General features: G+C 48.2%; 1 protein-coding gene across 3 annotated transcripts in view; it reads right to left on the reverse strand.

Moving 5' to 3' along the window:
- The window catches only part of AP2B1 (adaptor related protein complex 2 subunit beta 1), a 101681-nt gene that overhangs the window by 14648 nt on the left and 72471 nt on the right, over positions 1-14562 (reverse strand). The gene's annotated exons all lie outside the window — the stretch shown is intronic.

Below are 14562 nucleotides of genomic sequence, written 5' to 3' on the forward strand. Positions count from 1 at the left end.
AGACTTACCTGAGACCTTACACAAGCTCAAAAGCAGCACTACTACTATGCTACGAGATCAGAAAGAGATAAAGGGGCTCCCTAGCAGACAGCGAGCTTAATGATTCTTTTTGCTGAGTCTCTGGTAAAATATTATCTCTTTCTTGACAGGTCAGCTGCACAAAGGTCACTCTTTGGGAGGAAGTGTTTCATCTCTTTTTCATTAGCTTCTCCAAATCTGCATTTTGCAGCTCTCAAACTTTCACTCTTGACTAGACTGCATTCATTTCAAGAATATATGGTTCTCTTGGACCTGGTTCCTGCCTACCTCTCCAGCCTATGTCCTTAACTTCAACCCCATCGAAATTACTTCTCGTTCCCCAAACACTGAAACTCACAACTCTGTGCTTTCGTCTACCTGCTCTTCTACCTAATACAGTCTTCTCCTGAAGCTCTGCCGCCTGGAAACTATCTAGGTAACCCAAAGAGTCAGTTCACGCCTGAGGTTTCCCAGGGCAGCTCTCACCCTTCCCCAGAGCCCGGGGCACGTACCTCTACTGCAGCACAGAGCCTGCATCTGCCTCGCCCTCAACACAGTGGCCCTGGGGCAGAGGCTCTCCTTTCTCACTAGCACACTAGTCGCAGTACTTGCTGCATGAAATTAAGGGGAAGGTATGAGCAAATGGAATGAAATATGGTTTCTCATCCTTTCTCCTACCTCCACATCATTCATAGGTGCAAGATAATCCCATTAGTAACACCTCTCATTACATAAATTGATACTCAGTGAGGCAGGGGTGGGGGGATGGGATGACATGTGGGCTCTTTCAGGTTCACATTACTGAGCTAAAATAACATCTACATGCAAAGGAAGACCACCACAGGTGTTGGATCACAGCGCACAGAATACTAGGTTCTCCAAGGATATGCCAATTACTCCTCAGGGGCAGGGCGGCATAAAAGAACCAGGGGAAAAACACTGCACGAAGGCAGTTCAATTCCCACCCAGATGGCAGCTGCTTTTAAATAGAGTGAGCCGACCTTGCGAACAAGACACTGACTGCTTCGCAAGTATGAGTGAGCTCCTGCTTTTTGAAATTCACTATCTCAACAGGTCCAGAATAGGGAGACATAATCCAGACCAGCTGGAGAACTGTTCTGCAAGAGATTAACATCAATATCTAGCCTGCCTATGGGAAATCAATGACCACATAAGTAGGCCAACTCTCTACTTAGTATCTTTACTTGGGTAATATCTCAAATGAACACGTCCAAAAACATCAGTTTCTGATCTCTCCTCCTCATCCTTAAAAGAACCTGGTGTCCTTCCACACTCAGTAAATAGAATACTGAAAAGCCTTTTAATGGACTCTCTGCTTCTGCACTGTCTCCCCACCCCCAACGCCTAGCTTCTGCAGTCTATTCCCGACACAGCAGCCAGTGAACGTGAAATGTAGGTCAGCTCAAACACCTCTCCGCTCAAACCTCCCATGACTTCCCATTTCACTCAGAATGAAGACAGAGGTTACAATCGCCCGTCACCCGATGCCGGTCACCTCGCTGGTGTCACGTGCTCCGGCTGTCCTGCTAGCTCCACTAGCTCCACGTCAGTCAGCCAGCCGCAGGTGCAAGCGCCTGGGCTGCAGTCCTTGCGCACACCAGGCCCGTTCCTCTCTCACAGCTTTTCTGAACTGCTGCTCCATTGTCTGGAATTCTCTCCCTTCAGTGACGTGCACGGCAGATTCCTGCCCCGCCTATTCTAGGCCTTTGCTTTTATCCAACTTCTCTTTTCGGGCAGGTCCTCACGACCAGCACTCGCTCACGATGGCCTCACCCAGGCCCCGACCTCTGCTTCATCCCCCTGCTGCCCTCACCTGACACACAGTTTCACTGGCTTGCTGGTTTGCAGCCGCCCCTGCCCCAGGCCCCACCTCTCCTTCATTCCGCGGTCACAGTGACCGGCAGGGGCAGACGGCAGAGTTAAGTCGCAGCAAGCCTGATGACTGTCAGATACACTGCTCGAAGTCCCCGACAGCCAGCCAGCCGTCTAGGGTTAGAAAACGCACAAACTCGGCCTGAGGTTTCCGCAAGAACAGCACTTCCCGAGTTCTTTCCAGTCCGTCTCCCTCAATGGAAGGGAAAGCACGGACACACAGCCTGGGGTGAAGGCAGGAGGAAGGGGCAGGAGTAGGACTGGAAAGCCAGAGAGAGGTCCCCCCTAGAAGCAAAGCTCATTCAAGCCGCACGCTGTTCCGTAACGCATCTGTCTGCTGTGACGTGGAGATGTTTCTCCCTGTACCGCTGAGTAAACCCGCCCCTTCCAGTGTGATCCTCAGCTTCCAGCGCCCCCCGCAGGGTGTGTTTAAGGACAGATGGCACCGACCGAACGGGGCTCTTCAGGTTTGGGCAGTGGGCTGAAACTGGCACGAAAATAAAACAGAAAACATCACAGCGCGTCGCACGAAGAGGACGTCATGCTTCCCGAAAGTGTTTCGATTTTATGTACATCTTCCGTGTGTGCATATACTATGTAAAATGTATTTTTACTGTAAGTTGTAGTCAAAAAAGTAGGAAAGCCATAATACCCATACACCGAATTAAAGGCAAGCAGTGAAAGAACAGGCTCCAGGAGCTCCGGAACCGAACGCAAGCCTGAGCTTCTGCTTCGAGGGCGCCCAGGCAGATCACAGATGGCACCAAGGAGCGGGTTACCTAACCCTCTGCTCCGTCACAGGCAACATGTGGCCACAACAACATTAACCTGCCTCTCAGGGACAGCAATAGGGCCACAAATAGAAATGATTCTGAGGCACTTGGAAAACACAAAAGGAGGCTGTAAGTGTTTAATAATAATAATAATAATTTTTAAGTCACTTTCAGTGGCTGCTAGGAAAGAGCAGCCTGTCAGCTGCAGCCTGTAACCAGCAATTACTTTCCTTCCATAGCACAGGAAGCCTGCTGCAGTGGCTGCAGCCTCTTCCCGGGGGCGCAGCTGGAGACCGGCAGGCTGCGTCAACGTTCAGCCCTGTTCCCGGGCGTTCGGAGGGGCTACAGAAAGAAAGGTACGCGGTGGACTGTCTGCAATCTGGCGATCGCAGCCTCTCACCGCACTTCTCGCCACAGACTACTGCGGGAGGGCCTGTCACCGGAAAAGCTAAGGCGAGCAGCACACAGCCCACCTTTGAGAATGTATCATCTGTTTTCCCATGACGTCGCTTGTGACCTTTCCAAGTCTCCGAAGAGTATTTTTTTGCTTTTATCCCTCCTCTCTGTTTAGCTTTTGGGAAAATTGTTTGCGGGCTGGTCCAAGCCAAGAGCGGGCAGTGACGCTGACTGTCTCCATTTCTCTGAAATGATGACTCAGATGTGTTGCAGGCACCGCGCCATCTCGTCAACAGATCCTAGAGGAATGGCTCTGAGTGACAGGTTTTTAATGGCACTGACTCCAACTGGGTGATACATGTCGTCTGAGGCTCAGCAGAAGTGCCTCTCTCTGCTGGCTGCCGGAGTTAATCTACCTGCAGGTCTGTTTCTAGTCGGTGCCAAAAATACCCGCCGCCGTTAGGTCAGGCACGGCCTTCCATTCCAACGCCATCTGAAGACCAGCGGGGAAGCCGGTGCGGCCTGGCGGAGTGGGGGAGGGGCAGCCGATGAAGTCCGAGGGGCGAGGCCCGGCCAGGTCCCACAGTGCTCTGCAGACTTGCTAGGACTGTGGTTTTTCTGCGCAGAGAAGTATCAGTGCCAGCTCTTCCAGACTGGTGGTGTAAACGTGAGTATAACAGTGGCAGTAGAGCAAGAATTAAGCAGCTGTGTGCCTCACAAGGAACCCGAGTCAAGGGAAAATAATGCTAAAATACATTGCATCTGTTCCTGCTCCAGGTAGCTTCCTCATTTTAAAAAAGTTTTCTATGTCAGGCAAAATAAATCAGAAACTCACAGCAACTGCACATGCGATCTCTTCTGCTAGCAGAGAACCCACTTGCCATACATCCTACACGGACCAATCTTTGGTCTATGATTTTCATTACAGGCCCACCTGACTGATTTTTAGGCCCCATGAGCTTTGACTCAGATAGAAACTTGTCTATAAAACCTGAGGTATAAAATGAGAATCTATAGGTAGAATTTAAAGACATTTTAGTTCAATATAAATGAACTTCCTACCAGAGTTTTAGGAATATAAAATGGGCCGCTAGTAAATCATTAGTATTCATGTGGATGTCGAGACCCCATCACTGCTCAGAGACAGTCAATTCCACCAGAAATAGGGTTTGGAACAAACATTAGAAGCTTCCTCTTCCGATCATGAGACTGCACATTCTTCATGTTTGTACTCATGGCTCAAAGCTTCCCTCAAGTCTCATTTTCGAGATGTCCGGACCTCAACCGCCGGAGCCCGTGCACAACCCTCCACAAACACGTTCTGTGCAGCAGTTCCCCAGCTCACCGAAGGGAGTGCTGCAGCCCGACAGCGAGCGCACACGCCAGGGAAGGATGCGCCGCTCAGGTGGGCTTCAGTCCGGCTTTGGAAAAGCCCAGTGAAGCCCCTTTAACTGCAACTATCGCGTACGTTAAGGCTTCTAAAGTCCCCTACTGCAAAAAGATCACACGGTTAAACCCACTTTCCATTCATTTGTCCAACCAGAAACACAAAACTGGTTCCATTTGTCATCATCAGCTCTTAGCTCACGATCATGACATGAAGATGGCTGGGATTTCCACGGACGAGAACCACAGCCCACTTTTATGGCTGCTTTAGCACCCCTGTGTGAAACGCTTGGCCGCAGGCTCGAGCCTCCCAGCACGGGCTCCGACTTCACAGGCCCCTTCTGCCGCACAAGCTCCCAGGGCTGGGTGTTTTGAGAACCGAAGTCTGGGCTTCAGGAACGACCGTCTCTTCTCATCGAGGCCAGATTTATGCTCCATCGGCCACCTCTGCTCAGGAGGACACAGGGTTCTTGTCTACTGCTTATGTGTGGCTACTCAAGCAGGGCCGTTGCTCACAGGCACAGTCGTAAGAGAGAGCTCCAGAAGCCAGGTGAGCGCTGGCTATAGTGAGATAAAAGATACTGCTCAGTAGGATCTTGTTATCTTGACAGAAAGGAGAAGGACTGTTCTCAGAAAGAAGCACCGGGAAGAACAGGAACATGTCGTGTATAAGGTTATTTCTCAGATAAGGCTCAAGGATATGTTTAAAGTCCTGATGTGACAACTAAATTCGAGAACCAAGATGGTGGCGTAGGTAGACACACTGCGCCTCCTCGCACAACCAGAACTGACAGAGAATCGAACAGCAAGGGGGACCAACACCAAGGAAACAAAAAATAATCATTCATCCAGACTGGTAGGAGGGGCGGAAACGGCACTGGGGTGGAGAGGACTCGCGTGGCTGTGGCGGGACTGAGACTGGCGGAGTGTGGGACAAATGGCGCAGGCAGTCCGAGCACTAGCAGACCCTGCGGTCCCACATTTGCACAGATAAACCCAGAGGGCCGGACTCAGAGTGGCGGAGAGTGGGGCAGGCAGAGTGGCGGGTAGCACATTGCGGCACCACATTCGCCCACAGATAAACCGGACGAACAGCGGGCAGAGAAGCAGACCGCTGCGCAACCCAGGGCTCCAGCTCTGGGAAATAAAGCCTCAAACCTCTGATTGAAAACGCCCGTGGGGGTTGGGGCTGCAGGAGAGACTCCCAGCCTCACAGGAGAGGTTGTTGGAGAGACCCACAGGGGCCTAGAGTGTGCACAGGCCCACTTACTCGGGAACCAGCACCAGAGGGGCCCAGTTTGATTGTGGGTAGCGGAGTGAAAGACTGAAATCCGGAGGAGAGTGAAGCGGGCGCCATTGCTCCCTCTCGGCCCCGCCCCCACGTACAGCATCACAGCGGCAGCGACCAGCATTACCCCGCCCCGGTGAACACCTAAGGCTCCGCCCCTTAAAGTAACAGACGCGCCAAGACAAACAAAAAAAATGGCCCAAATGACAGAACACTTCAAAGCTCCAGAAAAAATACAACTAAGCGATGAAGAGATAGCCAACCTATCGGATGCACAGTTCAAAGCACTGGTTATCAATATGCTCACAGACTTGGTTGAATCTATTCGAAAAACAGATGAAAAAATGAAGCCTATGCTAAGAGAAACAAAGGAAAATGTACAGGGAACCAATAGTGATGAGAAGGAAACTGGGACTCAAATCAATGGTATGGACCAGAAGGAAGAAACAAACATTCAACCAGAAAAGAATGAAGAAACAAGAACTTGGAAAAACGAGGAGAGGCTTAGGAACCTCCAGGACACCTTGAAACGTTCCAACATCCGAATTATAGGGGTGCCAGAAGGAGAAGAGGAAGAACAAAAAATTGAAAACTTATTTGAACAAATAATGGAGAACTTCCCCGATCTGGCAAAGGAAATAGACTTCCGGGAAGTCCAGGAAGCTCAGAGAGTCCCAAAGAAGCTGGACCCAAGGAGGAACACAACAAGACACATCATAATTACATTACCCAAGATTAAACGCAAGGACCTACGTCCAAGATTACTGTATCCAGCAAAGCTATCATTTAGAATGGAAGGGAAGATAAAGTGCTTCTCAGATAAGGTCAAGTTAAAGAAGCTCATCATCACCAAGCCCTTATTATATGAAATGTTAAAGGGAGTTACCTAAGAAAAAGATCAAAAATAGGAACAGTAAAAATGACAGCAAACTCACAGTTATTAACGACCACACATAAAACAAAAACGAGAGCAAACTAGGCAAACAACTAGAACATGAGGGTTGTCAATAAGGGAGTGGGAGGGGGAGAGGGGGGTAAAGGTACAGAGAATAAGTAGCATGGATGATAGGTGGAAAATAGACAGGGGGAGGGTAAAAATAGTGTAGGAAATGTAGAAGCCAAAGAACTTATAAGTATGACCCATGGACATGAACTATGGGGGGGGGAATGTGGGAGGGAGGGGGTTGGGCAGGATGGAGTGGAGTGGGGGGGGAAATGGGACAACTGTAATAGCATAATCAATAAATATATTTAAAAAAAAAAAAAAAAAGTCCTGATGTGACAAACACGTAAAATTTGAAGTAGCAATCACAGAAAGTAGTTTGTTCTGTTCTTTTCTTGGGTAGTAAAGTGTTTTCACCTTTCAGAACCAAGACTCCACTGCCTACCTACTGCTAATGGAGTGTTTCAGGCTCTGTCCTACCTGCAGGGGTAAGTTCCTGCCCTGGGTCCCCCCGTCTGACCGAGGACCTCTTCCAGGGCCCATGTGACCCAGCGCCTCGAGGGCTCAACGTCTCTTCCAGCAGCGCGCGGTCCCGTGAAAGCAATCAGGACGTGCAGCCCTCAACCGTGAATCTGAAAGACCAGCGGCGGCTTTCCTATGGAACTTGTTTGCCCTGCACGACAGTCAAAAAAAGTCAGCAAACGCCAGGCTGGTTTGCCTCATTTGATGGAAGCTGCTGGAAAAGCCTTCCGTTTGGAAGCATTTACCGGTTTTCCTGGTACAACAGCTAGAGCTGAGGGCTTTCTGAGTGTGAACGGACACATGTGAGACATGAAATAACAGGGACAGGAGCCATCTGCCCCTGACTTCCGCACAGGCTGGGGATGCACCGTAGGAGTAACAAGGGACAGAATTTTCTCAGGGCCATACACTGGAGGGGAAAAAAGAAAAACGTTTTGGCTGACAAAAACCTTAGAGATGAATAATACATAGGACTGTAAGGCTGTGTCCTTTGCAGCTGGCATCGTCCACACTTTCTGCCCTAATCATCCAAAGATTAAATACAAAGAATTGATAATCCTGCTTTGTTTTAGAAGAGACATGCAAAGAAAAAAAACAAGAGATATTATTTCTTTTCTCTGATTAATACTTATCCTCTCATGAAACAACACTTATGTGGAGCTTAAAGGTCACAGACAGGTAGACCGCCCCGGCCAATGGCTGGAGCACTGTCCCGTGACCGAAAGGCTGTGGGTTCGATTCCCGGTCAGGCTGTGTACAAACCCTGGCCCGGGTATGTGCGGGAGGCAACTGATCGATGCTTCTCTCTCGCATCGATGTTTCCCTCTCCCTCTTCCTCCCTCTAAAAAGCAATGCAAAAATGTCCTTGGGTGAGGGGAGAAAAATAAAGGTGACAGGTAGATAAGACAGACAGATAACAAAAACAACATATAGAAAAGGACCAATAAAAAAAAACGCATTGGTTTTGGGTGCACAGCACAGTGGTTAGAGTCACGTATTTTGCACAGTGTTCCCCTCGATGCGGCTAGTCCCCTAACTGGCACCACACACGGTTCCCACAACTTCACTGACTACAGTCCCCACGCTTTACTCACAACCTGTGACGACCTCGCAGCTACCAGTTTCTACTTCTCAACCCCTTCACCTCTCACCCAGTGCCCCCGCCCCACTGGCAGCCCCCAGCTCTCTCTGTATCTGTGGGTCTGCTTCCTCTTTGTTTGTTCGTTTAGTTCTTTAGACTCCACATGAAGTCCGTTGTCTTCCTCCGACTGACTTATTTCACTGAGCATAACACCCTCTAGGTGAAAAGGACCAATTCTTTATCCACAGATTCACTGCTAAGCCTCCTAATTGTAACATAATAGGGAGGAAAAGAAGAAATTTTTATGAAGGTGCTATCAGACTTTCAGGTAAAAATAGCAGACTGAAAATCACATTTAATTTTTCTTTCTCCTGGAAGAAATTCTGCTGTAAGTAAAAGAAAAAATGTAAAGGTATACATTCATAAAAACAGAAGAAAAAACGATGACAGCAACGAAATGTTGCTCGCTGCAGAACAGATGGGTCAGCAACACACCACGGAATTCTCAGAGGTTCCAGCCTGACAGAACCTCTGAAGCTATAGGAGGGAGAGGGTGCTACAGGAAAGAGGCTTAAGATGCTGTTGGAGAACCAGATCCCTACCACATTCTAAGCTACCTTAGCCCCTCAGTCCACATAGAACTAAAGACTAATTCTTTTAGAGAAGATTGAGCAGATGGTGCTTTGAAGGGCATGCCGGGCGCGGCTGCGGGGTGGCTGATTAAGTGAATTATGCATACTGAGTGCCAGACCCTTCAGCCCTCTTCCCAACTTAGCTCCCAGAAGACCGGCAGGCAGAAAGCCTTTACTAAAGGGGAGAGTGAAAGACAATTTTTGGAAGAATTAAGCCAATTCAAAAAGAAAGTATTGACATAGAGAATTCCAGCTGCCCTCAGTTGACAGGCTAACTGGGACTCCTTCCTGTCCTGGGCCTCATAGATAAAAGAATCGACAGACCTGGCTGGGGTGGCTCAGTGGATTGAGTGCTGGCCTGAGAACCAAAGGGTCACCAGTTCAATTCCCAGTTGTGGCACCTGCCTGGGTTGCAGGCCAGGTCCCTGGTGGGGGGCACGCAAGAGGCAACCACACACTGATGTTTCTCTCTCTTTCTCCCTCTCTTCCTCTTCCTCTAAAAAATAAATAAATAAAATCTTAAAAACCAAAAAAAATCCAGAGTCAGAGAGTGTCCAGGTAGAACACAGAATTTCCTGGACAGACAGCCACAGCACTGTTTCTAGGGCCTGCTTGAGATAACGCTACTGGTTACTTTTCCCAGGTATCAGCACGTATATATACCCTTAGGCCCAAGAGACGGCCAGAAGAGGAGAGCAGGCTGTAAAACAGGGTTCTCCAGCTGTCCTCCTGAGCAAGCAGAGGGGGAATTTTAGCAAAGAACCAAACAGAACTGAAGTGCAGTATCTGAAATGGAAGCTACACGGGATCTAACAGAAGGCTGGAGTGTACAGAAGAGTCCGTGTCCTTGAAGACAGACCACCAGAAACCACCCCCTCTGAAGAACAGAGAGAAAGAGAAGAGCAGCCTCAGTGACCTGACAAGTAGTACCCAGCGGTGCAACTGGAGTTAGGAAAGGAGAGAAGACAGATAACTGGGCAGGAAAAATTTAAAGAGATAATGACAAAACTTTTCCAAATTTGGGGGAAACTATCAAGTTATAGACCCAAGAAGCCCAATGAACCCTAAGCCAGATAAATACAAGGAAAACCCTTAGGTACATAATAATCAAGCTACTGAAAACCAACAATTAAAAAAACAGTGTTTGTAAAGGGACTTATGAGCTATCAACCCATCTTAACATGTATGTGCACTTTACCAATTCAAACAGTAATAACAAAAATGAAGTTTAAGATACCGAGATAAACTTGAACGTTGGATACTTGATGTTAAAATATTCTTGTTAACTGTTTAATGTACAGTAGTTATTTTTTGTGGCTTTGTTTTTAAAAAGAGACATTTTAAAGATACATACTTAGAAATGAAATGAATGTCGAGATCTGCTTCAAAATAATACGGAGTGGGGCACAGATGAAACAATGTTGCGCACAGACTGACAATTGCTGACACAGGATGGTGGGCACACAGGGACTCACTACCTTATTCTGTTTATTCTGTAAGATTAAAATTCTTCCATAAAAAGTTTTTATAACGTAGGGCAAAAGGAGAAAGGGATGGAAAGTAAGAGGGAAAAAACCGGATAGTCCAGGAGGGTGAACGTCCAAGTTGCAAGACTTCCAATGTAAGAGAGAAATGAAGGGAGACCGACAAAAACGTTTTTAAAAAAACTCCAGGAACTGAAGGACACAAGCCCCCACTCTGAAAGGGCCCACTGGGCACCTAGCACAGGGGTGGCGGGCCCCACGCTGGGCCCACCACCGCGAGCTTTCCACCCCCTGGAAGAGAGAGGGAGGGCTGTGTAAGCTTTCACTCAGGGAGAGCGCGGCACAGAAAAAATGGCTCAGACTAGACGAAAAATCACCTCTAACCTAGAATCTTACAAGGAAACCATGAAGTAAGTAGGAAGACAAAGAAAACATTTTAGAACATGTGAAGCCCCAACAACTCTGTTATCTACATACATACCTATTCTCAGGAGGCAACTGGAGGGTGTTTTTCATCAAAATGAGGGAGAAAACCAAGCAGAGGAAAACACAGCTGGAGGTGCAGGGAGCGAGTCCCCAGAGAGAGGACGAAGGGGGGGCCGAGGGGGGGGGCAGCCGTTTCGGTTGTTCCAGGGAACCAGTCTAGACGGCAGCAGGTCCAGGAGACGCCTAGAAAGGAAAACTGACAGACACTTCGAAGGGCCTGACCTCAATGGAGTTTGGATTTGATTACAGTTAAAAACACAGAAAATTAGGCAAACAAAGAGAGACAGGTATTAACTAGTAAATATTCAATTGCTCACAAAGAGTTTTACAAAGGAAAATAATCATAGTTTACTACATATAGCTCAGCTCTTAAGAGTATATAAAGTCATAATGTAACCATCAACCACCGATTAAAGCAGATGCTAAGGTGGCTGCATCAGGAAAGAGGGCAGGAAACATCCGTGCAAATGTTGGCAGTGACCGAGGCGATGCAGAGGAATGCCCAAGATGACAAAGCCCAGAAGTTACAACACAAGTGTGGTAGTTAGAGAGAGAGAGAGAGAGAGAGAGAGAGGTAAATACAAAACATACCAACTAAAAGAGGCGAGAGAGACCAACTCTGTGGAAGGAAATATTGGGGACCATGTTGGGTAGAGAACGGTGGGGGCTGGGTTTTTCTTAAGTATAAAACTATGTGACTCTTTAAGCTGTTTTTATAGCCCGGACAAAATTAAAAGCTGAAAGGCTGGTGCTATGAATGTCCCCCTAAGAGTTTATAGCCTGGGTGGAAGAGGTGAGGGATTGAGGAGTACAATGGGCACGCACGACACCGCCAGGGAGACGTGAAGCAGCACACAGGGAACGCGGTCAGTGGCGCTGTAACGACTGCACACGGTGCCAGGTGGCACTAGACTTTTTGGGGGGTCGCCTCGAAAATTACGTCTCACCACTGTGCTGTCAAAAGTGACTAAACCATAAAAGTAACACAGCCCGTGGGAAGGAGGCAGAACAGCTGTGCGAAGACCGGACGGACACACAGCCAGTCGTCAGTCCACTGTCTCGTGCGGACGCCAACATGAAGAGGCAGGCACTTGACAGGTGGACGTGTACTTGGGAAAAGTTTCTAAGCAACCGGCACAAATAAAATGAAAAAAAAAAAAAAAACGAGAATATGGGAGTCAGAGAAAACTCTAAATTTAGAGATAATTCAAAAAAGGGTCTTGTTTCATTTAAACAGAAGTAATCAATTCCTTTTTAAGAAATATAACTATATGATACAAATAAAGTCAAAAGAAGCTCCCGATGGGGCAAGCTAAGTTTTACTTCATATGATATTTGTAACCTGCATTCACAAAATCCTTTTTTACAACACGGATATTGGAGCGGTGTCTTTTCACCCTTTCAGTGGTGTCTCTAACAGACTGTAAGCCAGGAAGCAGTCGGACGAGCGTCTGAGTACAAGGCGTCTGTACTGCCACATCACAGTTCTGGCAGGTGGGTTTGATTTCCTTGTCCTTATTTACTGACGTCAAGTAGCCAAAGCACAGAGTGCACTCAGAACGTCACTTCCTCAACCCTGGGTATCCTCCCTCCATGAGCTCCTATATGCAAATATAATGTTTAAACACCAATCACTCTTGATCTGGCTTCATCTGGATCTAACATTGATTCTTTTTGTTCACACTGGGACAAGGGCCAAATGGGAGCTGAAATCTAAAGTAACCCCCCACCCCGTGCTAGTCATCGGTTTCAACTTCCATCAGCCGACAGGAGACAGAGCTGCTCACAGGGGAAAAGAGGTCTCTCTTCATGAGTTTTTGCTTATCTTCGCCACTGGGAAATACCAATTAAAGAGAAAACAGCCATAATTACGACGTCCCTGAAAGAAGGGCACAGCATGGAGAACCAGCAGCTGACTACAAATGGAAATTTTTTCCTAGAGAAGCTGAGATGCTTTATTACATTCCACTTTGATGGAAAATGTTTAAGTTTGCTTTTCATAATGGCAGATCTATAAACAAAAACTTGTGAGGGAGGAGTTTGGACTATAAGATTCAATGTTTATTATTAAGGTTTTCACTCGAGATGTTCACTTCATTGAATGTGAAATGGAAATGCAAATAGGAAAGTAAACTGACATTCATTTATTTACTGTTTCTTTTTTTTTTTAAGATTTTATTTAGTTATTTTTAGAGAGAGGGGAAGGGAAGGAGGAAAGAGGGAGAGAAATGTCAATGTGTGGTTGCCTCTTGTGTGCCCCCTACTGGGGGCCTGGCCTGCATCCCAGGCATGTGCCCTAATTGGGAATTGAACCAGCAACCCTTCGGTTCGCAGGCTGGTGCTCAGTCCACTGAGCCACAGCAGCCAGGGCTGTTTCTTTTTTTAAGAGCAGAAGATTTGCCCTGGTTTCTATGACCCAAATTCCCTCCCCTATTCCTACAGTGAAGCATTCCTGCACTCCTGCTGACTGGCCTCAAACACTAGGATGCAGGTGCTCTGGAGAACAGGAGGTTACACTTCAATAAAAAGGGGGCAGATGCAGACTTGGGTTAGTTACTTGCTTCCGGGTTCCATGCAGGAAAAGCCCCTCAACGCTTTACTCCGATCCTAGAGACGGCCAACTCCCTGGCACGGTAGCGCCTGTTGTGTTCTGGCACGAGCCACGAGCCACGTGAGACTGACTCACTCGTCTGCACGCTAGATCGTCACGGCCTGTGCTGACAGGAGGCCCTTGCCCACCGCGGCAGCAAGGCACTCTGTACCGGCTCGTGAAATCCCCGCGAAATGCCGTTTCTAACTCCCAGCACATTGCTGTGGACGTCTCACCATCAACACTAGCACCGCACGCTGGCATCTCCCGAAGAGCAAGCAGTGGGATCCCACCTGTCTTGACTGGAACGTGAAGGGTTGGTGCTTTCCTGTAATCATTTAAAAACATGCTGTACAGCCCCATTCAGACTACCCTATCATCTCAAGTTCTCAGGGCGGTGGGAACACCAACCCCCTATGCTGTGTCTTCAGACTGCCCTTCGCAGTGTCTTTCAGCCGGCCTCCGAGAGTGCAACACAGGACAGCAGCCACCGCAGGCTCAGACGATTTATAAAAGAATCAAATATATGGCCTTAAAATAGAATGTGGACCTAAATACACAGAAGCACCCCCCAAGGTTCGCAACAAAACTAGTAGGAATGGAGTTAATAGTGCTGAGGGAGTGGTGGCCTCAAGAGCCCCGTCAGCGCGAGCAAGGTGGCAGGGCTCGTGGGGGGAGTGGGGAGTGGGCATCAAAGCCGCCCCGCAGGTGCTCCGGCGCTGACTGACGGCTACAGAACTCGCGAGCCTCCCTCGGCCGCCCCAAGGAGAGCCACAGCAATTCATCAAAAAGAAGAACCAAGGCCCTTCCCCACCCCCGGATTAAGCAGTGGCCCTTTTCCACAGTAGCAAGTGTTCTAGATACACCTCGCAGACCACAAAGTACTGCAAGGAAGCGCCCAGTTATCTTAGATACTGTAAATGACACTGATGGTGTCGTCCACCTGAAGTAAGCTGCGCTATGACGACGACAAATACCCAACTTCCAGGGCTCACGTCTGTACCAATACCCTTCAGGGCTACCAGTCTCAGCCCACAAGCTCACTGCTCTGGCTTCATTCTGGAAAAGAC

This window comes from Desmodus rotundus, chromosome 9 (genome assembly GCF_022682495.2).
Source record: "Desmodus rotundus isolate HL8 chromosome 9, HLdesRot8A.1, whole genome shotgun sequence".
Lineage (NCBI taxonomy): Eukaryota > Metazoa > Chordata > Mammalia > Chiroptera > Phyllostomidae > Desmodus > Desmodus rotundus.